This window comes from Lissotriton helveticus, chromosome 4_1, assembly GCF_964261635.1.
Source record: "Lissotriton helveticus chromosome 4_1, aLisHel1.1, whole genome shotgun sequence".
Taxonomy (NCBI): Eukaryota; Metazoa; Chordata; class Amphibia; order Caudata; family Salamandridae; genus Lissotriton; species Lissotriton helveticus.
The window spans coordinates 1,200,655,131-1,200,676,006 of NC_136063.1; the positions used below are offsets into that span (position 1 = coordinate 1,200,655,131).

General features: G+C 30.4%; 19 non-coding genes across 19 annotated transcripts; all 19 read left to right on the forward strand.

Annotated features, from left to right (window-relative positions):
* Positions 1–144: 144 nt before the first annotated feature.
* On the forward strand, positions 145–217 carry TRNAT-CGU (transfer RNA threonine (anticodon CGU)). Its single transcript has one exon. It is a non-coding gene; the product is annotated as a tRNA-Thr (tRNA).
* A 430-nt stretch (positions 218–647) lies between these two features.
* Positions 648–721, forward strand: TRNAT-AGU (transfer RNA threonine (anticodon AGU)). The gene has a single exon. It is a non-coding gene; the product is annotated as a tRNA-Thr (tRNA).
* A 3,005-nt stretch (positions 722–3,726) lies between these two features.
* Positions 3,727–3,799, forward strand: TRNAT-CGU (transfer RNA threonine (anticodon CGU)). Its single transcript has one exon. It is a non-coding gene; the product is annotated as a tRNA-Thr (tRNA).
* Positions 3,800–4,229: 430 nt separating this feature from the next.
* On the forward strand, positions 4,230–4,303 carry TRNAT-AGU (transfer RNA threonine (anticodon AGU)). The gene has a single exon. It is a non-coding gene; the product is annotated as a tRNA-Thr (tRNA).
* Positions 4,304–4,740: 437 nt separating this feature from the next.
* Positions 4,741–4,813, forward strand: TRNAT-CGU (transfer RNA threonine (anticodon CGU)). Its single transcript has one exon. It is a non-coding gene; the product is annotated as a tRNA-Thr (tRNA).
* Positions 4,814–8,322: 3,509 nt separating this feature from the next.
* On the forward strand, positions 8,323–8,395 carry TRNAT-UGU (transfer RNA threonine (anticodon UGU)). The gene has a single exon. It is a non-coding gene; the product is annotated as a tRNA-Thr (tRNA).
* Positions 8,396–9,335: 940 nt separating this feature from the next.
* Positions 9,336–9,408, forward strand: TRNAT-CGU (transfer RNA threonine (anticodon CGU)). Its single transcript has one exon. It is a non-coding gene; the product is annotated as a tRNA-Thr (tRNA).
* Positions 9,409–9,838: 430 nt separating this feature from the next.
* On the forward strand, positions 9,839–9,912 carry TRNAT-GGU (transfer RNA threonine (anticodon GGU)). The gene has a single exon. It is a non-coding gene; the product is annotated as a tRNA-Thr (tRNA).
* Positions 9,913–10,349: 437 nt separating this feature from the next.
* Positions 10,350–10,422, forward strand: TRNAT-CGU (transfer RNA threonine (anticodon CGU)). The gene has a single exon. It is a non-coding gene; the product is annotated as a tRNA-Thr (tRNA).
* A 430-nt stretch (positions 10,423–10,852) lies between these two features.
* Positions 10,853–10,926, forward strand: TRNAT-GGU (transfer RNA threonine (anticodon GGU)). The gene has a single exon. It is a non-coding gene; the product is annotated as a tRNA-Thr (tRNA).
* A 437-nt stretch (positions 10,927–11,363) lies between these two features.
* On the forward strand, positions 11,364–11,436 carry TRNAT-CGU (transfer RNA threonine (anticodon CGU)). Its single transcript has one exon. It is a non-coding gene; the product is annotated as a tRNA-Thr (tRNA).
* A 941-nt stretch (positions 11,437–12,377) lies between these two features.
* Positions 12,378–12,450, forward strand: TRNAT-CGU (transfer RNA threonine (anticodon CGU)). Its single transcript has one exon. It is a non-coding gene; the product is annotated as a tRNA-Thr (tRNA).
* A 1,956-nt stretch (positions 12,451–14,406) lies between these two features.
* Positions 14,407–14,479, forward strand: TRNAT-CGU (transfer RNA threonine (anticodon CGU)). The gene has a single exon. It is a non-coding gene; the product is annotated as a tRNA-Thr (tRNA).
* A 940-nt stretch (positions 14,480–15,419) lies between these two features.
* Positions 15,420–15,492, forward strand: TRNAT-CGU (transfer RNA threonine (anticodon CGU)). Its single transcript has one exon. It is a non-coding gene; the product is annotated as a tRNA-Thr (tRNA).
* A 430-nt stretch (positions 15,493–15,922) lies between these two features.
* TRNAT-GGU (transfer RNA threonine (anticodon GGU)) lies at positions 15,923–15,996 on the forward strand. Its single transcript has one exon. It is a non-coding gene; the product is annotated as a tRNA-Thr (tRNA).
* Positions 15,997–16,433: 437 nt separating this feature from the next.
* TRNAT-CGU (transfer RNA threonine (anticodon CGU)) lies at positions 16,434–16,506 on the forward strand. Its single transcript has one exon. It is a non-coding gene; the product is annotated as a tRNA-Thr (tRNA).
* A 1,950-nt stretch (positions 16,507–18,456) lies between these two features.
* On the forward strand, positions 18,457–18,529 carry TRNAT-CGU (transfer RNA threonine (anticodon CGU)). Its single transcript has one exon. It is a non-coding gene; the product is annotated as a tRNA-Thr (tRNA).
* Positions 18,530–19,472: 943 nt separating this feature from the next.
* On the forward strand, positions 19,473–19,545 carry TRNAT-CGU (transfer RNA threonine (anticodon CGU)). The gene has a single exon. It is a non-coding gene; the product is annotated as a tRNA-Thr (tRNA).
* Positions 19,546–20,486: 941 nt separating this feature from the next.
* TRNAT-CGU (transfer RNA threonine (anticodon CGU)) lies at positions 20,487–20,559 on the forward strand. Its single transcript has one exon. It is a non-coding gene; the product is annotated as a tRNA-Thr (tRNA).
* Positions 20,560–20,876: the final 317 nt, after the last annotated feature.

Sequence of the window (20,876 nt, forward strand, 5' to 3'; positions counted from 1 at the left end):
TTATTAAAACCTATTAATACTTGTTTAGTGATTGAGTATCTTTTTCTGATTAAGATTACAGTACATATAAAGAAGAATTAATAGCAGGAAACAAATTTTCATCATCAACAATAAATTATTCATGAATTTTACTTCATTGACGTTGGTGCTGTGGCTTAGTGGTTAAAGCGCCTGTCTCGTAAACAGGAAATCCTGAGTTCAAATCTCAGCAGCACCTAACTGTTTTCTCCATGCTTTAGAAATAATTTTCATCAAACAAGTGTTGAATACAATTTAAGAATAAACGTCTGGTTCTATGAACTTTAGAAAAAGTTATCATAAAACGATATAAAATTCTTGGTATTGTGAAGATTTATGTAGGAATGCATTGACTGAAATAGCGAAAAGAAAATGACAAAGAACAAGATAGAGCTGAATGATCACTCGGTTGTTGAATACAACTAATCTATTCTTCAGCAAGGTATATTTTAAAATTCTATGAATAGGGTAAACTTCAAATTAGAGAGGTGTTTTTGAATAAGTGAAGCGTCTTTATCTAAAGTGTTTGAGTAGAGAAGACTGTGAACTTATAAAATATTATGAAAGTGAAAAAACAATATTCTCTTGAACACCATAAAGAAAAGTCTTTCAAACTTGAGACTCAAGGGGGTGCTGTGGCTTAGCTGGTTAAAGCGCCTGTCTAGTAAACAGGAGATCCTGAGTTCAACTCTCAGCAGTGTCTTGCTTTTCTCTTTGTTATATAACAAATCATTTTCATTAGGTCCTATTTTGATACAATTAAAATATAAAAGTCTGATTAATCTTACTGTTGAACAGATCATCTTAAACCTCATAAAAACCCAAGCATTTTCAAGATTATAGAGTGAATACTGTTATTGCAAAATAAAAAAAGACATATCTATGAAAAAGACGTAGATGACATTACTACCTCTATTTGAGCAATATTAATGCCTTCATGAAAAGAAAATTGTAAAGTATTCAAGAAATGAAATTGGGTTTTATTAGAGTAATTGTTTATTAAAACTTATTAATACTTGTTTAGTAATTGAGTATCTTTTTGTGATTAAGATTACAGTACATATAAAGAAGAATTAATAGCAGGAAACAAATTTTCATCATCAACAATAAATTATTCATGAATTTTATTTCATTGACTTTGGTGCTGTGGCTTAGTGGTTAAAGCGCCTGTCTCGTAAACAAGAATTACTACGTTCAAATCTCAGCAGCACCTAACTGTTTTCTCCATGCTTTAGAAATAATTTTCATCAAACAAGTGTTGAATACAATTTAAGAATAAACGTCTGGTTCTATGAACTTTAGAAAAAGTTATCATAAAACGATATAAAATACTTGGTATTGTGAAGATTTTTGTAGGAATGCATTGACTGAAATAGCAAAAAGAAAATGACAAAGAACAAGATAGAGCTGAATGATCACTCGGTTGTTGAATACAACTAATCCATTCTTCAGCAAGGTATATTTTAAAATTCCATGAATAGGGTAAACTTCAAATTTGAGAGGTGTTTTTGAATACGTGAAGCATCTTCATCTAAAGTGTTTGAGTAGAGAAGACTGTGAACTTATAAAATATTATGAAAGTGAAAAAACAATATTCTCTTGAACACCATAAAGTAGAATTAATAGCAGGAAACAAATTTTCATCATCAACAATAATTTATTCATGAATTTTATTTCATTGACGTTGGTGCTGTGGCTAAGTGGTTAAAGCACGCGTCCCGTAAACAGGAAATCCTGAGTTCGAATCTCAGCAGCACCGGTTTTCTCCATGCTTTAGAACGCATTTTCATCAAACAAGTGTTGAATACAATTTAAGAATAAACGTCTGGTTCTATGAACTTTAGAAAAAGTTATCATAAAAAGAAATAAAAAACTTGCTATTGTGAAGATTTTTGTAGGAATGCATTGACTGAAATAGCGAAAAGAAAATGACAAAGAACAAGATAGAGCCGAATGATCACTCGGTTGTTGAATACAACTAATCCATTCTTCAGCAAGGTATATTTTAAAATTCTTTGAATTGGGTAAACTTCAAATTAGAGAGGTGTTTTTGAATAAGTGAAGCGTCTTCATCAAAAGTGTTTGAGTAGAGAAGACTGTGAACTTATAAAATATTATGAAAGTGAAAAAACAATATTCTCTTAACCCCATAAAGAAAAGTCTTTCAAACTTAAGACTCAAGGGGGTGCTGTGGCTTAGCTGGTTAAAGCGCCTGTCTAGTAAGCAGGAGATCCTGAATTCATCTCTCTGCAGTGCCTTGCTTTTCTCTTTGTTATATAACAAATCATTTTCTTTAGGTCCTATTTTGATACAATTAAAGTATAAAAGTCTGATTAATCTTACTGTTGAACAGATCATCTTAAACCTCATAAAAACCCAAGTACTTTCAAGATTTTAGAGTGAATACTGTTATTGCAAAATTAAAAAAGACATATCTATGAAAAAGACGTAGATGACATTACTACCTCTATTTGAGCAATATTAATGCCTTCATGAAAAGAAAATTGTAAAGTATTCAAGAAATGAAATTGGGTTTTATAAGAGTACTTGTTTATTAAAATCTATTAATACTTGTTTAGTGATTGAGTATCTTTTTCTGATTAAGATTACAGTACATATAAAAAAGAATAAATAGCAGGAAGCAAATTTTCATAATCAACAATAAATTATTCATGAATTTTACTTCATTGACGTTGAAGCTGTGGCTTAGTGGTTAAAGCGCCTGTCTCGTAAACAGGAAATCCTGAGTTCAAATCTCAGCAACACCTAACTTTTTTCTCCATGCTTTAGAAATAATTTTCATCAAACAAGTGTTGAATACAATTTAAGAATAAACGTCTGGTTTTATGAACTTTAGAAAAAGTTATCTAAAACGAAATAAAATACTTGGTATTGTGAAGATTTTTGTAGGAATGCATTGACTGAAATAGCGAAAAGAAAATGACAAAGAACTAGATAGAGCTGAATGATCACTCGGTTGTTGAATACAACTAATCCATTCTTCAGCAAAGTATATTTTAAAATTCTATGAATAGGGTAAACTTCAAATTAGAGAGGTGTTTTTGAATAAGTGAAGCGTCTTCATCTAAAGTGTTTGAGTAGAGAAGACTGTGAACGTATAAAATATTATGAAAGTGAAAAAACAATATTCTCTTGAACACCATAAAGAAAAGTCTTTCAAACTTAAGACTCAAGGGGGTGCTGTGGCTTAGCTGGTTAAAGCACCTGTCTAGTAAACAGGAGATCCTGAGTTCATCTCTCTGCAGTGCCTTGCTTTTCTCTTTGTTATATAACAAATCATTTTCTTTAGGTCCTATTTTGATACAATTAAAGTATAAAAGTCTGATTAATCTTACTGTTGAACAGATCATCTTAAACCTCATAAAAACCCAAGTATTATCAAGATTATAGAGTGAATACTGTTATTGCAAAATAAAAAAAGACATATCTATGAAAAAGACGTAGATGACATTACTACCTCTATTTGAGCAATATTAATGCCTTCATGAAAAGAAAATTGTAAAGTATTCAAGAAATGAAATTGGGCTTTATAAAAGTACTTGTTTATTAAAATCTATTAATACTTGTTTAGTGATTGAGTATCTTTTTCTTATTAAGATTACAGTACATATAAAGAAGAATTAATAGCAGGAAACAAATTTTCATCATCAACAATACATTTTTCATGAATTTTACTTCATTGATGTTGGTGCTGTGGCTTAGTGGTTAAAGCGCCTGTCTCGTAAACAGGAAATCATGAGTTCAAATCTCAGCAACACCTAACTTTTTTCTCCATGCTTTAGAAATAATTTTCATCAAACAAGTGTTGAATACAATTTAAGAATAAACGTCTGGTTCTATGAACTTTAGAAAAAGTTATCATTAAACGAAATAAAATACTTGGTATTGTGAAGATTTTTGTAGGAATGCATTGACTGAAATAGCGAAAAGAAAATGACAAAGAACAAGATAGAGCTGAATGATCACTCGGTTGTTGAATACAACTAATCCATTCTTCAGCAAGGTATATTTTAAAATTCTATGAATAGGGTAAACTTCAAATTAGAGAGGTGTTTTTGAATAAGTGAAGCGTCTTTATCTAAAGTGTTTGAGTAGAGAAGACTGTGAACTTATAAAATATTATGAAAGTGAAAAAACAATATTCTCTTGAACACCATAAAGAAAAGTCTTTCAAACTTGAGACTCAAGGGGGTGCTGTGGCTTAGCTGGTTAAAGCGCCTGTCTAGTAAACAGGAGATCCTGAGTTCAACTCTCAGCAGTGTCTTGCTTTTCTCTTTGTTATATAACAAATCATTTTCATTAGGTCCTATTTTGATACAATTAAAATATAAAAGTCTGATTAATCTTACTGTTGAACAGATCATCTTAAACCTCATAAAAACCCAAGCATTTTCAAGATTATAGAGTGAATACTGTTATTGCAAAATAAAAAAAGACATATCTATGAAAAAGACGTAGATGACATTACTACCTCTATTTGAGCAATATTAATGCCTTCATGAAAAGAAAATTGTAAAGTATTCAAGAAATGAAATTGGGTTTTATTAGAGTAATTGTTTATTAAAACTTATTAATACTTGTTTAGTAATTGAGTATCTTTTTGTGATTAAGATTACAGTACATATAAAGAAGAATTAATAGCAGGAAACAAATTTTCATCATCAACAATAAATTATTCATGAATTTTATTTCATTGACTTTGGTGCTGTGGCTTAGTGGTTAAAGCGCCTGTCTCGTAAACAAGAATTACTGAGTTCAAATCTCAGCAGCACCTAACTGTTTTCTCCATGCTTTAGAAATAATTTTCATCAAACAAGTGTTGAATACAATTTAAGAATAAACGTCTGGTTCTATGAACTTTAGAAAAAGTTATCATAAAACGATATAAAATACTTGGTATTGTGAAGATTTTTGTAGGAATGCATTGACTGAAATAGCAAAAAGAAAATGACAAAGAACAAGATAGAGCTGAATGATCACTCGGTTGTTGAATACAACTAATCCATTCTTCAGCAAGGTATATTTTAAAATTCCATGAATAGGGTAAACTTCAAATTTGAGAGGTGTTTTTGAATACGTGAAGCATCTTCATCTAAAGTGTTTGAGTAGAGAAGACTGTGAACTTATAAAATATTATGAAAGTGAAAAAACAATATTCTCTTGAACACCATAAAGTAGAATTAATAGCAGGAAACAAATTTTCATCATCAACAATAATTTATTCATGAATTTTATTTCATTGACGTTGGTGCTGTGGCTAAGTGGTTAAAGCACGCGTCCCGTAAACAGGAAATCCTGAGTTCGAATCTCAGCAGCACCGGTTTTCTCCATGCATTAGAACGCATTTTCATCAAACAAGTGTTGAATACAATTTAAGAATAAACGTCTGGTTCTATGAACTTTAGAAAAAGTTATCATAAAAAGAAATAAAAAACTTGCTATTGTGAAGATTTTTGTAGGAATGCATTGACTGAAATAGCGAAAAGAAAATGACAAAGAACAAGATAGAGCCGAATGATCACTCGGTTGTTGAATACAACTAATCCATTCTTCAGCAAGGTATATTTTAAAATTCTTTGAATAGGGTAAACTTCAAATTAGAGAGGTGTTTTTGAATAAGTGAAGCGTCTTCATCAAAAGTGTTTGAGTAGAGAAGACTGTGAACTTATAAAATATTATGAAAGTGAAAAAACAATATTCTCTTAACCCCATAAAGAAAAGTCTTTCAAACTTAAGACTCAAGGGGGTGCTGTGGCTTAGCTGGTTAAAGCGCCTGTCTAGTAAGCAGGAGATCCTGAATTCATCTCTCTGCAGTGCCTTGCTTTTCTCTTTGTTATATAACAAATCATTTTCTTTAGGTCCTATTTTGATACAATTAAAGTATAAAAGTCTGATTAATCTTACTGTTGAACAGATCATCTTAAACCTCATAAAAACCCAAGTACTTTCAAGATTTTAGAGTGAATACTGTTATTGCAAAATTAAAAAAGACATATCTATGAAAAAGACATAGATGACATTACTACCTCTATTTGAGCAATATTAATGCCTTCATGAAAAGAAAATTGTAAAGTATTCAAGAAATGAAATTGGGTTTTATAAGAGTACTTGTTTATTAAAATCTATTAATACTTGTTTAGTGATTGAGTATCTTTTTCTGATTAAGATTACAGTACATATAAAAAAGAATAAATAGCAGGAAGCAAATTTTCATAATCAACAATAAATTATTCATGAATTTTACTTCATTGACGTTGAAGCTGTGGCTTAGTGGTTAAAGCGCCTGTCTCGTAAACAGGAAATCCTGAGTTCAAATCTCAGCAACACCTAACTTTTTTCTCCATGCTTTAGAAATAATTTTCATCAAACAAGTGTTGAATACAATTTAAGAATAAACGTCTGGTTTTATGAACTTTAGAAAAAGTTATCTAAAACGAAATAAAATACTTGGTATTGTGAAGATTTTTGTAGGAATGCATTGACTGAAATAGCGAAAAGAAAATGACAAAGAACTAGATAGAGCTGAATGATCACTCGGTTGTTGAATACAACTAATCCATTCTTCAGCAAAGTATATTTTAAAATTCTATGAATAGGGTAAACTTCAAATTAGAGAGGTGTTTTTGAATAAGTGAAGCGTCTTCATCTAAAGTGTTTGAGTAGAGAAGACTGTGAACGTATAAAATATTATGAAAGTGAAAAAACAATATTCTCTTGAACACCATAAAGAAAAGTCTTTCAAACTTAAGACTCAAGGGGGTGCTGTGGCTTAGCTGGTTAAAGCACCTGTCTAGTAAACAGGAGATCCTGAGTTCATCTCTCTGCAGTGCCTTGCTTTTCTCTTTGTTATATAACAAATCATTTTCTTTAGGTCCTATTTTGATACAATTAAAGTATAAAAGTCTGATTAATCTTACTGTTGAACAGATCATCTTAAACCTCATAAAAACCCAAGTATTATCAAGATTATAGAGTGAATACTGTTATTGCAAAATAAAAAAAGACATATCTATGAAAAAGACGTAGATGACATTACTACCTCTATTTGAGCAATATTAATGCCTTCATGAAAAGAAAATTGTAAAGTATTCAAGAAATGAAATTGGGCTTTATAAAAGTACTTGTTTATTAAAATCTATTAATACTTGTTTAGTGATTGAGTATCTTTTTCTTATTAAGATTACAGTACATATAAAGAAGAATTAATAGCAGGAAACAAATTTTCATCATCAACAATACATTTTTCATGAATTTTACTTCATTGATGTTGGTGCTGTGGCTTAGTGGTTAAAGCGCCTGTCTCGTAAACAAGAAATCATGAGTTCAAATCTCAGCAACACCTAACTTTTTTCTCCATGCTTTAGAAATAATTTTCATCAAACAAGTGTTGAATACAATTTAAGAATAAACGTCTGGTTCTATGAACTTTAGAAAAAGTTATCATTAAACGAAATAAAATACTTGGTATTGTGAAGATTTTTGTAGGAATGCATTGACTGAAATAGCGAAAAGAAAATGACAAAGAACAAGATAGAGCTGAATGATCACTCGGTTGTTGAATACAACTAATCCATTCTTCAGCAAGGTATATTTTAAAATTCTATGAATAGGGTAAACTTCAAATTAGAGAGGTGTTTTTGAATAAGTGAAGCGTCTTCATCTAAAGTGTTTGAGTAGAGAAGACTGTGAACTTTTAAAATATTATGAAAGTGAAAAAGCAATATTCTCTTGAACACCATAAAGAAAAGTCTTTCAAACTTAAGACTCAAGGGGGTGCTGTGGCTTAGCTGGTTAAAGCACCTGTCTAGTAAACAGGAGATCCTGAGTTCAACTCTCAGCATTGCCTTGCTTTTCTCTTTGTTATATAACAAATCATTTTCATTCGGTCCTATTTTGATACAATTAAAATATAAAAGTCTGATTAATCTTACTGTTGAACAGATCATCTTAAACCTCATAAAAACCCAAGTATTTTCAAGATTATAGAGTGAATACTGTTATTGCAAAATAAAAAAAGACATATCTATGAAAAAGACGTAGATGACATTACTACCTCTATTTGAGCAATATTAATGCCTTCATGAAAAGAAAATTGTAAAGTATTCAAGAAATGAAATTGGGTTTTATAAGAGTACTTGTTTATTAAAACCTATTAATACTTGTTCAGTGATTGAGTATCTTTTTCTGATTAAGATTACAGTACATATAAAGAAGAATTAATAGCAGGAAACAAATTTTCATCATCAACAATATATTATTCATGAATTTTACTTCATTGACGTTGGTTCTGTGGCTTAGTGGTTAAAGCGCCTGTCTTGTAAATAGGAAATCCTGAGTTCAAATCTCAGCAGCACCTAACTGTTTTCTCCATGCTTTAGAAATAATTTTCATCAAACAAGTGTTGAATACAATTTAAGAATAAACGTCTGGTTCTATGAACTTTAGAAAAAGTTATCATTAAACGAAATAAAATACTTGGTATTGTGAAGATTTTTGTAGGAATGCATTGACTGAAATAGCGAAAAGAAAATGACAAAGAACAAGATAGAGCTGAATGATCACTCGGTTGTTGAATACAACTAATCCATTCTTCAGCAAGGTATATTTTAAAATTCTATGAATAGGGTAAACTTCAAATTAGAGAGGTGTTTTTGAATAAGTGAAGCGTCTTCATCTAAAGTGTTTGAGTAGAGAAGACTGTGAACTTATAAAATATTATGAAAGTGAAAAAGCAATATTCTCTTGAACACCATAAAGAAAAGTCTTTCAAACTTAAGACTCAAGGGGGTGCTGTGGCTTAGCTGGTTAAAGCACCTGTCTAGTAATCAGGAGATCCTGAGTTCAACTCTCAGCATTGCCTTGCTTTTCTCTTTGTTATATAACAAATCATTTTCATTCGGTCCTATTTTGATACAATTAAAATATAAAAGTCTGATTAATCTTAGTGTTGAACAGATCATCTTAAACCTCATAAAACCCAAGTATTTTCAAGATTATAGAGTGAATACTGTTGTTGCAAAATAAAAAAAGACATATCTATGAAAAAGACGTAGATGACATTACTACCTCTATTTGAGCAATATTAATGCCTTCATGAAAAGAAAATTGTAAAGTATTCAAGAAATGAAATTGGGTTTTATAAGAGTACTTGTTTATTAAAACCTATTAATACTTGTTTAGTGATTGAGTATCTTTTTCTGATTAAGATTACAGTACATATAAAGAAGAATTAATAGCAGGAAACAAATATTCATCATCAACAATAAATTATTCATGAATTTTACTTCATTGACGTTGGTGCTGTGGCTTAGTGGTTAAAGCGCCTGTCTCGTAAACAGGAAATCCTGAGTTCAAATCTCAGCAGCACCTAACTGTTTTCTCCATGCTTTAGAAATAATTTTCATCGAACAAGTGTTGAATACAATTTAAGAATAAACGTCTTGTTCTATGAACTTTAGAAAAAGTTATCATAAAACGAAATAAAATACTTGGTATTGTGAAGATTTTTGTAGGAATGCATTGACTGAAATTGCGAAAAGAAAATGACAAAGAACAAGATAGAGCTGAATGATCACTCGGTTTTTGAATACAACTAATCCATTCTTCAGCAAGGTATATTTTAAAATTCTATGAATAGGGTAAACTTCAAATTAGAGAGGTGTTTTTGAATAAGTGAAGCGTCTTCATCTAAAGTGTTTGAGTAGAGAAGACTCTGAACTTATAAAATATTATGAAAGTGAAAAAACAATATTCTCTTGAACACCATAAAGAAAAGTCTTTCAAACTTAAGACTCAAGGGGGTGCTGTGGCTTAGCTGGTTAAAGCACCTGTCTGGTAAACAGGAGATCCTGAGTTCAACTCTCAGCATTGCCTTGCTTTTCTCTTTGTTATATAACAAATCATTTTCATTAGGTCCTATTTTGATACAATTAAAATATAAAAGTCTGATTAATCTTACTGTTGAACAGATCATCTTAAACCTCATAAAAACCCAAGTATTTTCAAGATTATAGAGTGAATACTGTTATTGCAAAATAAAAAAAGACATATCTGTGAAAAAGACGTAGATGACATTACTACCTCTATTTGAGCAATATTAATGCCTTCATGAAAAGAAAATTGTAAAGTATTCAAGAAATGATATTGGGTTTTATAAGAGTACTTGTTTATTAAAACCTAATAATACTTGTTTAGTGATTGAGTATCTTTTTCTGATTAAGATTACAGTACATATAAAGAAGAATTAGTAGCAGGAAACAAATTTTCATCATCAACAATAAATTATTCATGAATTTTATTTCATTGACTTTGGTGCTGTGGCTTAGTGGTTAAAGCGCCTGTCTCGTAAACAGGAAATCCTGAGTTCAAATCTCAGCAGCACCTAACTGCTTTCTCCATGCTTTAGAAATAATTTTCATCAAACAAGTGTTGAATACAATTTAAGAATAAACGTCTGGTTCTATGAACTTTAGAAAAAGTTATCATAAAACGATATAAAATACTTGGTATTGTGAAGATTTTTGTAGGAATGCATTGACTGAAATAGCGAAAAGAAAATGACAAAGAACAAGATAGAGCTGAATGATCACTCGGTTGTTGAATACAACTAATCCATTCTTCAGCAAGGTATATTTTAAAATTCTATGAATAGGGTAAACTTCAAATTAGAGAGGTGTTTTTGAATAAGTGAAGCGTCTTCATCTAAAGTGTTTGAGTAGAGAAGACTCTGAACTTATAAAATATTATGAAAGTGAAAAAACAATATTCTCTTGAACACCATAAAGAAAAGTCTTTCAAACTTAAGACTCAAGGGGGTGCTGTGGCTTAGCTGGTTAAAGCACCTGTCTGGTAAACAGGAGATCCTGAGTTCAACTCTCAGCATTGCCTTGCTTTTCTCTTTGTTATATAACAAATCATTTTCATTAGGTCCTATTTTGATACAATTAAAATATAAAAGTCTGATTAATCTTACTGTTGAACAGATCATCTTAAACCTCATAAAAACCCAAGTATTTTCAAGATTATAGAGTGAATACTGTTATTGCAAAATAAAAAAAGACATATCTGTGAAAAAGACGTAGATGACATTACTACCTCTATTTGAGCAATATTAATGCCTTCATGAAAAGAAAATTGTAAAGTATTCAAGAAATGATATTGGGTTTTATAAGAGTACTTGTTTATTAAAACCTAATAATACTTGTTTAGTGATTGAGTATCTTTTTCTGATTAAGATTACAGTACATATAAAGAAGAATTAATAGCAGGAAACAAATTTTCATCATCAACAATAAATTATTCATGAATTTTATTTAATTGACTTTGGTGCTGTGGCTTAGTGGTTAAAGCGCCTGTCTCGTAAACAGGAAATCCTGAGTTCAAATCTCAGCAGCACCTAACTGCTTTCTCCATGCTTTAGAAATAATTTTCATCAAACAAGTGTTGAATACAATTTAAGAATAAACGTCTGGTTCTATGAACTTTAGAAAAAGTTATCATAAAACGATATAAAATACTTGCTATTGTGAAGATTTTTGTAGGAATGCATTGACTGAAATAGCGAAAAGAAAATGACAAAGAACAAGATAGAGCTGAATGATCACTCGGTTGTTGAATACAACTAATCCATTCTTCAGCAAGGTATATTTTAAAATTCCATGAATAGGGTAAACTTCAAATTTGAGAGGTGTTTTTGAATACGTGAAGCATCTTCATCTAAAGTGTTTGAGTAGAGAAGACTGTGAACTTATAAAATATTATGAAAGTGAAAAAACAATATTCTCTTGAACACCATAAAGAAAAGTCTTTCAAACTTAAGACTCAAGGGGGTGCTGTGGCTTAGCTGGTTAAAGCGCCTGTCTAGTAAACAGGAGATCCTGAGTTCAACTCTCAGCAGTGGATTCCTTTTCTCTTTGTTATATAACAAACCATTTTTATTAGGTCCTATATTGATATAATTAAAATATAAAAGTCTGATTAATCTTACTGTTGAACAGATCATCTTAAACCTCATAAAAACCCAAGTATTTTCAAGATTATAGAGTGAATACTGTTATTGCAAAATAAAAAAAAACATATCTATGAAAAATACGTAGGTGACATTACTACCTCTATTTGAGCAATATTAATGCCTTCATGAAAAGAAAATTGTAAAGTATTCAAGAAATGAAACTGGGTTTTATTAGAGTACTTGTTTATTAAAACTTATTAATACTTGTTTAGTGATTGAGTATCTTTTTGTGATTAAGATTACAGTACATATAAAGAAGAATTAATAGCAGGAAACAAATTTTCATCATCAACAATAAATTTTTCATGAATTTTACTTCATTGATGTTGGTGCTGTGGCTTAGTGGTTAAAGCGCCTGTCTCGTAAACAGGAAATCCTGAGTTCAAATCTCAGCAACACCTAACTGTTTTCTCCATGCTTTAGAAATAATTTTCATCAAACAAGTGTTGAATACAATTTAAGAATAAACGTCTGGTTCTATGAACTTTAGAAAAAGTTATCATTAAACGAAATAAAATACTTGGTATTGTGAAGATTTTTGTAGGAATGCATTGACTGAAATAGCGAAAAGAAAATGACAAAGAACAAGATAGAGCTGAATGATCACTCGGTTGTTGAATACAACTAATCCATTCTTCAGCAAGGCATATTTTAAAATTCTATGAGTAGGGTAAACTTCAAATTAGAGAGGTGTTTTTGAATAAGTGAAGCGTCTTCATCTAAAGTGTTTGAGTAGAGAAGACTGTGAACTTATAAAATATTATGAAAGTGAAAAAGCAATATTCTCTTGAACACCATAAAGAAAAGTCTTTCAAACTTAAGGCTCAAGGGGGTGCTGTGGCTTAGCTGGTTAAAGCACCTGTCTAGTAAACAGGAGATCCTGAGTTCAACTCTCAGCATTGCCTTGCTTTTCTCTTTGTTATATAACAAATCATTTTCATTCGGTCCTATTTTGATACAATTAAAATATAAAAGTCTGATTAATCTTACTGTTGAACAGATCATCTTAAACCTCATAAAAACCCAAGTATTTTCAAGATTATAGAGTGAATAATGTTATTGCAAAATAAAAAAAGACATATCTATGAAAAAGACGTAGATGACATTACTACCTCTATTTGAGCAATATTAATGCCTTCATGAAAAGAAAATTGTAAAGTATTCAAGAAATGAAATTGGGTTTTATAAGAGTACCTTTTTATTAAAACCTATTAATACTTGTTCAGTGATTGAGTATCTTTTTCTGATTAAGATTACAGTACATATAAAGAAGAATTAATAGCAGGAAACAAATTTTCATCATCAACAATATATTATTCATGAATTTTACTTCATTGACGTTGGTTCTGTGGCTTAGTGGTTAAAGCGCCTGTCTCGTAAATAGGAAATCCTGAGTTCAAATTTCAGCAGCACCTAACTGTTTTCTCCATGCTTTAGAAATAATTTTCATCAAACAAGTGTTGAATACAATTTAAGAATAAACGTCTGGTTCTATGAACTTTAGAAAAAGTTATCATTAAACGAAATAAAATACTTGGTATTGTGAAGATTTTTGTAGGAATGCATTGACTGAAATAGCGAAAAGAAAATGACAAAGAACAAGATAGAGCTGAATGATCACTCGGTTGTTGAATACAACTAATCCATTCTTCAGCAAGGTATATTTTAAAATTCTATGAATAGGGTAAACTTCAAATTAGAGAGGTGTTTTTGAATAAGTGAAGCGTCTTCATCTAAAGTGTTTGAGTAGAGAAGACTGTGAACTTATAAAATATTATGAAAGTGAAAAAGCAATATTCTCTTGAACACCATAAAGAAAAGTCTTTCAAACTTAAGACTCAAGGGGGTGCTGTGGCTTAGCTGGTTAAAGCACCTGTCTAGTAATCAGGAGATCCTGAGTTCAACTCTCAGCATTGCCTTGCTTTTCTCTTTGTTATATAACAAATCATTTTCATTCGGTCCTATTTTGTTACAATTAAAATATAAAAGTCTGATTAATCTTACTGTTGAACAGATCATCTTAAACCTCATAAAAACCCAAGTATTTTCAAGATTATAGAGTGAATACTGTTATTGCAAAATGAAAAAAAGACATATCTATGAAAAAGACGTAGATGACATTACTAACTCTATTTGAGCAATATTAATGCCTTCATGAAAAGAAAATTGTAAAGTATTCAAGAAATGAAATTGGGTTTTATAAGAGTACTTGTTTATTAAAACCTATTAATACTTGTTTAGTGATTGAGTATCTTTTTCTGATTAAGATTACAGTACATATAAAGAAGAATTAATAGCAGGAAACAAATATTCATCATCAACAATAAATTATTCATGAATTTTACTTCATTGACGTTGGTGCTGTGGCTTAGTGGTTAAAGCGCCTGTCTCGTAAACAGGAAATCCTGAGTTCAAATCTCAGCAGCACCTAACTGTTTTCTCCATGCTTTAGAAATAATTTTCATCAAACAAGTGTTGAATACAATTTAAGAATAAACGTCTTGTTCTATGAACTTTAGAAAAAGTTATCATAAAACGATATAAAATACTTGGTATTGTGAAGATTTTTGTAGGAATGCATTGACTGAAATAGCGAAAAGAAAATGACAAAGAACAAGATAGAGCTGAATGATCACTCGGTTGTTGAATACAACTAATCCATTCTTCAGCAAGGTATATTTTAAAATTCTATGAATAGGGTAAACTTCAAATTAGAGAGGTGTTTTTGAATAAGTGAAGCGTCTTCATCTAAAGTGTTTGAGTAGAGAAGACTGTGAACTTATAAAATATTATGAAAGTGAAAAAGCAATATTCTCTTGAACACCATAAAGAAAAGTCTTTCAAACTTAGGACTCAAGGGGGTGCTGTGGCTTAGCTGGTTAAAGCACCTGTCTAGTAATCAGGAGATCCTGAGTTCAACTCTCAGCATTGCCTTGCTTTTCTCTTTGTTATATAACAAATCATTTTCATTCGGTCCTATTTTGATACAATTAAAATATAAAAGTCTGATTAATCTTAGTGTTGAACAGATCATCTTAAACCTCATAAAACCCAAGTATTTTCAAGATTATAGAGTGAATACTGTTGTTGCAAAATAAAAAAAGACATATCTATGAAAAAGACGTAGATGACATTACTACCTCTATTTGAGCAATATTAATGCCTTCATGAAAAGAAAATTGTAAAGTATTCAAGAAATGAAATTGGGTTTTATAAGAGTACTTGTTTATTAAAACCTATTAATACTTGTTTAGTGATTGAGTATCTTTTTCTGATTAAGATTACAGTACATATAAAGAAGAATTAATAGCAGGAAACAAATATTCATCATCAACAATAAATTATTCATGAATTTTACTTCATTGACGTTGGTGCTGTGGCTTAGTGGTTAAAGCGCCTGTCTCGTAAACAGGAAATCCTGAGTTCAAATCTCAGCAGCACCTAACTGTTTTCTCCATGCTTTAGAAATAATTTTCATCGAACAAGTGTTGAATACAATTTAAGAATAAACGTCTTGTTCTATGAACTTTAGAAAAAGTTATCATAAAACGAAATAAAATACTTGGTATTGTGAAGATTTTTGTAGGAATGCATTGACTGAAATTGCGAAAAGAAAATGACAAAGAACAAGATAGAGCTGAATGATTACTCGGTTTTTGAATACAACTAATCCATTCTTCAGCAATGTATATTTTAAAATTCTATGAATAGGGTAAACTTCAAATTAGAGAGGTGTTTTTGAATAAGTGAAGCGTCTTCATCTAAAGTGTTTGAGTAGAGAAGACTCTGAACTTATAAAATATTATGAAAGTGGAAAAACAATATTCTCTTGAACACCATAAAGAAAAGTCTTTCAAACTTAAGACTCAAGGGGGTGCTGTGGCTTAGCTGGTTAAAGCACCTGTCTGGTAAACAGGAGATCCTGAGTTCAACTCTCAGCATTGCCTTGCTTTTCTCTTTGTTATATAACAAATCATTTTCATTAGGTCCTATTTTGATACAATTAAAATATAAAAGTCTGATTAATCTTACTGTTGAACAGATCATCTTAAACCTCATAAAAACCCAAGTATTTTCAAGATTATAGAGTGAATACTGTTATTGCAAAATAAAAAAAGACATATCTGTGAAAAAGACGTAGATGACATTACTACCTCTATTTGAGCAATATTAATGCCTTCATGAAAAGAAAATTGTAAAGTATTCAAGAAATGATATTGGGTTTTATAAGAGTACTTGTTTATTAAAACCTAATAATACTTGTTTAGTGATTGAGTATCTTTTTCTGATTAAGATTACAGTACATATAAAGAAGAATTAATAGCAGGAAACAAATTTTCATCATCAACAATAAATTATTCATGAATTTTATTTCATTGACTTTGGTGCTGTGGCTTAGTGGTTAAAGCGCCTGTCTCGTAAACAGGAAATCCTGAGTTCAAATCTCAGCAGCACCTAACTGCTTTCTCCATGCTTTAGAAATAATTTTCATCAACCAAGTGTTGAATACAGTTTAAGAATAAACGTCTGGTTCTATGAACTTTAGAAAAAGTTATCATAAAACGATATAAAATACTTGGTATTGTGAAGATTTTTGTAGGAATGCATTGACTGAAATAGCGAAAAGAAAATGACAAAGAACAAGATAGAGCTGAATGATCACTCGGTTGTTGAATACAACTAATCCATTCTTCAGCAAGGTATATTTTAAAATTCCATGAATAGGGTAAACTTCAAATTTGAGAGGTGTTTTTGAATACGTGAAGCATCTTCATCTAAAGTGTTTGAGTAGAGAAGACTGTGAACTTATAAAATATTATGAAAGTGAAAAAACAATATTCTCTTGAACACCATAAAGAAAAGTCTTTCAAACTTAAGACTCAAGGGGGTGCTGTGGCTTAGCTGGTTAAATCGCCTGTCTAGTAAACAGGAGATCCTGAGTTCAACTCTCAGCAGTGGATTGCTTTTCTCTTTGTTATATAACAAACCATTTTTATTAGGTCCTATTTTGATATAATTAAAATATAAAAGTCTGATTAATCTTACTGTTGAACAGATCATCTTAAACCTCATAAAAACCCAAGTATTTTCAAGATTATAGAGTGAATACTGTTATTGCAAAATAAAAAAAACATATCTATGAAAAATACGTAGGTGACATTACTACCTCTATTTGAGCAATATTAATGCCTTCATGAAAAGAAAATTGTAAAGTATTCAAGAAATGAAACTGGGTTTTATTAGAGTACTTGTTTATTAAAACTTATTAATACTTGTTTAGTGATTGAGTATCTTTTTGTGATTAAGATTACAGTACATATAAAGAAGAATTAATAGCAGGAAACAAATTTTCATCATCAACAATAAATTATTCATGAATTTTATTTCATTGACGTTGGTGCTGTGGCTTAGTGGTTAAAGCACGCGTCCCGTAAACAGGAAATCCTGAGTTCGAATCTCAGCAGCACCGGTTTTCTCCATGCTTTAGAAATAATTTTCATCAAACAAGTGTTGAATACAATTTAAGAATAAACGTCTGGTTCTATGAACTTTAGAAAAAGTTATCATAAAACGAAATAAAATACTTGGTATTGTGAAGATTTTTGTAGGAATGCATTGACTGAAATAGCGAAAAGAAAATGACAAAGAACAAGATAGAGCTGAATGATCACTCGGTTGTTGAATACAACTAATCCATTCTTCAGCAAGGTATATTTTAAAATTCTATGAATAGGGTAAACTTCAAATTAGAGAGGTGTTTTTGAATAAGTGAAGCGTCTTCATCTAAAGTGTTTGAGTAGAGAAGACTGTTAACTTATAAAATATTATGAAAGTGAAAAAGCAATATTCTCTTGAACACCATAAAGAAAAGTCTTTCAAACTTAAGGCTCAAGGGGGTGCTGTGGCTTAGCTGGTTAAAGCACCTGTCTAGTAAACAGGAGATCCTGAGTTCAACTCTCAGCATTGCCTTGCTTTTCTCTTTGTTATATAACAAATCATTTTCATTCGGTCCTATTTTGATACAATTAAAATATAAAAGTCTGATTAATCTTACTGTTGAACAGATCATCTTAAACCTCATAAAAACCCAAGTATTTTCAAGATTATAGAGTGAATAATGTTATTGCAAAATAAAAAAAGACATATCTATGAAAAAGACGTAGATGACATTACTACCTCTATTTGAGCAATATTAATGCCTTCATGAAAAGAAAATTGTAAAGTATTCAAGAAATGAAATTGGGTTTTATAAGAGTACTTGTTTATTAAAACCTATTAATACTTGTTCAGTGATTGAGTATCTTTTTCTGATTAAGATTACAGTACATATAAAGAAGAATTAATAGCAGGAAACAAATTTTCATCATCAACAATATATTATTCATGAATTTTACTTCATTGACGTTGGTTCTGTGGCTTAGTGGTTAAAGCGCCTGTCTCGTAAATAGGAAATCCTGAGTTCAAATCTCAGCAGCACCTAACTGTTTTCTCCATGCTTTAGAAATAATTTTCATCAAACAAGTGTTGAATACAATTTAAGAATAAACGTCTGGTTCTATGAACTTTAGAAAAAGTTATCATTAAACGAAATAAAATACTTGGTATTGTGAAGATTTTTGTAGGAATGCATTGACTGAAATAGCGAAAAGAAAATGACAAAGAACAAGATAGAGCTGAATGATCACTCGGTTGTTGAATACAACTAATCCATTCTTCAGCAAGGTATATTTTAAAATTCTATGAATAGGGTAAACTTCAAATTAGAGAGGTGTTTTTGAATAAGTGAAGCGTCTTCATCTAAAGTGTTTGAGTAGAGAAGACTGTGAACTTATAAAATATTATGAAAGTGAAAAAGCAATATTCTCTTGAACACCATAAAGAAAAGTCTTTCAAACTTAAGACTCAAGGGGGTGCTGTGGCTTAGCTGGTTAAAGCACCTGTCTAGTAATCAGGAGATCCTGAGTTCAACTCTCAGCATTGCCTTGCTTTTTCTCTTTGTTATATAACAAATCATTTTCATTCGGTCCTATTTTGTTACAATTAAAATATAAAAGTCTGATTAATCTTACTGTTGAACAGATCATCTTAAACCTCATAAAAACCCAAGTATTTTCAAGATTATAGAGTGAATACTGTTATTGCAAAATGAAAAAAAGACATATCTATGAAAAAGACGTAGATGACATTACTACCTCTATTTGAGCAATATTAATGCCTTCATGAAAAGAAAATTGTAAAGTATTCAAGAAATGAAATTGGGTTTTATAAGAGTACTTGTTTATTAAAACCTATTAATACTTGTTTAGTGATTGAGTATCTTTTTCTGATTAAGATTACAGTACATATAAAGAAGAATTAATAGCAGGAAACAAATATTCATCATCAACAATAAATTATTCATGAATTTTACTTCATTGACGTTGGTGCTGTGGCTTAGTGGTTAAAGCACCTGTCTCGTAAACAGGAAATCCTGAGTTCAAATCTCAGCAGCACCTAACTGTTTTCTCCATGCTTTAGAAATAATTTTCATCAAACAAGTGTTGAATACAATTTAAGAATAAACGTCTTGTTCTATGAACTTTAGAAAAAGTTATCATAAAACGAAAAAAAAAACTTGGTATTGTGAAGATTTTTGTAGGAATGCATTGACTGAAATTGCGAAAAGAAAATGACAAAGAACAAGATAGAGCTGAATGATCACTCGGTTTTTGAATACAACTAATCCATTCTTCAGCAAGGTATATTTTAAAATTCTATGAATAGGGTAAACTTCAAATTAGAGAGGTGTTTTTGAATAAGTGAAGCGTCTTCATCTAAAGTGTTTGAGTAGAGAAGACTCTGAACTTATAAAATATTATGAAAGTGAAAAAACAATATTCTCTTGAACACCATAAAGAAAAGTCTTTCAAACTTAAGACTCAAGGGGGTGCTGTGGCTTAGCTGGTTAAAGCACCTGTCTAGTAAACAGGAGATCCTGAGTTCAACTCTCAGCATTGCCTTGCTTTTCTCTTTGTTATATAACAAATCATTTTCATTAGGTCCTATTTTGATACAATTAAAATATAAAAGTCTGATTAATCTTACTGTTGAACAGATCATCTTAAACCTCATAAAAACCCAAGTATTTTCAAGATTATAGAGTGAATACTGTTATTGCAAAATAAAAAAAGACATATCTGTGAAAAAGACGTAGATGACATTACTACCTCTATTTGAGCAATATTAATGCCTTCATGAAAAGAAAATTGTAAAGTATTCAAGAAATGATATTGGGTTTTATAAGAGTACTTGTTTATTAAAACCTAATAATACTTGTTTAGTGATTGAGTATCTTTTTCTGATTAAGATTACAGTACATATAAAGAAGAATTAATAGCAGGAAACAAATTTTCATCATCAACAATAAATTATTCATGAATTTTACTTCATTGACGTTGGTGCTGTGTCTTAGTGGTTAAAGCACCTGTCTCGTAAACTGGAAATCCTGAGTTCAAATCTCAGCAGCACCTAACTTTTTTCTCCATGCTTTAGAAATAATGTTCATCAAACAAGTGTTGAATACAATTTAAGAATAAACTTCTGGTTCTATGAACTTTAGAAAAAGTTATCATAAAACGAAATAAAATACTTGGTATTGTGAAGATTTTTGTAGGAATGCATTGACTGAAATAGCGAAAAGAAAATGACAAAGAACAAGATAGAGCTGAATGATCACTCGGTTGTTGAATACAACTAATCCATTCTTCAGCAAGGTATATTTTACAATTCTATGAATAGGGTAAACTTCAAATTAGAGAGGTGTTTTTGAATAAGTGAAGCGTCTTCA